Here is a 3,359-nt window from a genome sequence, read left to right as displayed (position 1 = left end):
ACAGGTGCACCAGCTGCTGTGTGTGTGTGTGTGTGTGCTTCTCCACCATTCAGGTGTGACTGGAGGCCATCAGCCCGATGAGGTGTGTGTGTGTGTGTGTGTGTGTGTGTGTGTGTGTGTGTGTGTGTGTGTGTGTGTGTGTGTGTGTGTGCGCTTCTTCACCATACAGGTGCACCAGCTGCTGTTGAACAACTCTGGCAGAGCAGCAGAGGCCGACGCTGTTTTTAATCTTTGACTTTTCCAGCTAATAAAATTAATAAATAGATAAATATGATAATATAATATAATAGCTAATAAAATGGTTCAATTCTGCAGCCGTACTTGCTATCACCCTTTTGTCTTGTTCACGCCATAACAATTGAGAATGTGTGCACACGTGTCGTGTGTGTGTGTGTTAGTGTGTGTGTGTGTGTGAGTGCCACCATTCTATTTCATTTCTGTCAGTGGCATTACAGTAAAAGGACAGAGTCTGGCATGTACAATGCAAATGTGTGTGTGTGTGTGTGTGTGTGTGTGTGTGTGTGTGTGTGTGTGTGTGTGTGTGTGTGTGTGTGTGTGAAACATTCATTCCCCACTCCTAAGAAATGGCCACATTGAGCACATGTGGTACAAATTACCCAGCATGATGAAACTGGGCATGCATGTGTGTGTGTGTGTGTGTGTGTGTGTGTGTGTGTGTGTAAAACAAAGCCACAGGCCTGAAACCCAATGAGGTATGAAGCTTTGCCATGTCTGACTTGCCATCCCATCATTCAGCTGGAGCATGCTGTGTGTGTGTGTGTGTGTGTGTGTGTGTGTTTATATGTGTGTATATGTGTGTGTGTGTGTGTGTGTGTGTGTGTGTGTATTTATATGTGTTTTGTGTATGTGTATATGCATGGATGTGTATTGTTTGGGCATGTTCATGTTTATGTGTGTATGTGTGTATGTGTGTGTGTGTGTATGTGTGTGTGTACAAGGTGGAAAGACGTGCCCTGCTGGAAAAACAGCCTGACCAGCTTAACACAATATTGCGTTTTTATCTTTTTTTTTTTACAAAAATTACGAAAATAGACATCCCACCTTATGTGCAATTTTGGGAACTTCATGATGAGTGGAACTGAGATAGATGGCAATCGAAAACTCATGAACACAAACTATCTGCAGATATCATCAGGACATTTTTATCAAAAGGAAACTAAGCTTTTGATGGCTTTGGTTGTGACCTATGCACGTCAGGTCAAAACCAGGACACTGTCATCACTAGAGGGCAGTCTCGCCTGGGGCCTCATTTATAAAACTTTCTTACGCACAGATTTGATCTAAGACCGTGCGTACGCTCAAATCCATGCCAACGCTCGTCTTTGACGTGGAAAAGTGCTTATCTCCACGTCAGGTTCCAACCTGACGTACGACCATTTCCTTGTGGTAGTGCCAGGGTACTGCAAGTAATCTGAGGTCCAAATGCGATGAATTCTCAAAATTCCAAGAAGACCAACGATCTCCTGTATTTTTCTACCATATGCATGATCAATATCAGCAGAAGTTGTAAGTAGTAAGTATAGAAGTTAAAGTTTTAACTAATTCTTAAAGGTTGGAAAAGGAAAGTGAAAAAATCCTATAATATTGTAGTGGAGGCTAAAAGTGGAGGCTAAAAGTAAGTAAACGCAGTTTATTCACCCCAGGCATTTCAAAAATAGAGTTTATCAACCTCTCCAAATACGTATTCACCTATTTCAACTTTTAACATTGAAAAAGCACACTGTATTATCTGCATTCACAATATGAACACTCATCAACACGAACCATTTAATCCACCAATCTTGAATTTCCCCTTGGGGATCAATAAAGTATCTATCTATCTATCTATCTATCTATCTATCTACCTATCTAGCCTATCTATCTATCTATCTATTTTATAAACACTTGATAATATCCTCTACCATAATCAAACATATTCTGAATGCGTTATGAAACGGCGCATTACCGTGATCACAGAATTCATGGGTTACCCACTTCTTATTTTACTACTACACCCGTGCCATGCCTAGGCTATATCTTATCTATTTCATAGCATTCAAAAAAGCAGGCAGGCCATAGAGTCATCTATATTGTTCCCATCGATATTGACCATAAAGTGTCCATTTACGCTTGTTTAGAAGAGGGAAATATGACTTGCGTTCATGATATTCCAAGCTCCACAACAGAAAGATAATATTATAATGTAGGCTATATGGACAGGTATTTTTCAGCATCTTTACATCGCAAATAGACATAATCTATAGATAGATAGATAGATAGATAGATAGATATTTTATTGATCCCCAAGGGGAAATTCAAGAATTTGGTGTTAACATTCCATTCTCACGGTAATTGCATTGTTGCCTTTATCAAACGCACGCACAGGCACATTACCGTGATCACAGAATTCATGGGTTACCCACTTTATATACAAATATATAAAGGTAAATAGACATAATCTATCCTCTGAAAAGCAGAGTTTTGCATCTTCATAATTGCGGCCGAGTTGCAATGAGTTATAGCACGCGTCTGATTGCATAGCCTGTGTCTGATGGCAGTGCCCAAGACCAGATGGCAATACGTGGATAATAACAATTAGGATAATGCAGGCTAAAATATAAAAATATATAAAGGTAGGCCTAAAGGTCACTGGACATTCTTGAAAGTAAACAGTCGCTGACATCGATATTGCTTGAATCCCGACGCGCAGAATGAATGAAGAATGACCGGTGAACTACTTATACTATTCGCTATCCACGATATTCCGCAGCCCAACAATGGGTGTCGCCATGACACCGAGACGGTTTTCTATTTCCGGCGAAGCTGCATTGTATCTGTTTTAACGTGACGGTTTACGGTGCTTAACATATCATAACGCATATAAAAGTCAACTTTTCTATTTTATATCGGTTATATGTGATGCAGTATATACATGATGAGGGCAGAATTGTCAACATTTCGAAAGAAATCTAAGTTGAGGCATAATCTAGTTTGCTATGGAGAACGCACATGTTAACAGAATGAACGGAAGTTGAAAACAGTATCGTAACCATCGCAACGATACATATTTCCGGGTTAAGGAAAGAGGTGGATACAGTAAAAACATAGCCTATCCATAAACGTTCGATCTACATGACATACAGTATCTCGCTTATAATGAAGTCCGCCGTAGGCTACATGGGCAGTATCTAACCCTGGATCATATTGGAAACGACATACTGTACCATAACGTATAGGCCTAAATTAGTATGATGTACTGTAGGTATTTCCGTCATAAGGTAGCCTACTATGTTCTATTACCAAAGTAAACCTACTACATTTGCCACACATTGCCTACTACATTACTGCAAGCAGAAGGA

Source organism: Sardina pilchardus, chromosome 3, assembly GCF_963854185.1.
Source record: "Sardina pilchardus chromosome 3, fSarPil1.1, whole genome shotgun sequence".
Lineage (NCBI taxonomy): Eukaryota > Metazoa > Chordata > Actinopteri > Clupeiformes > Clupeidae > Sardina > Sardina pilchardus.
The sequence above is the reverse complement of the archived record's forward strand: the minus strand, read 5'-3'. Positions refer to the sequence as shown.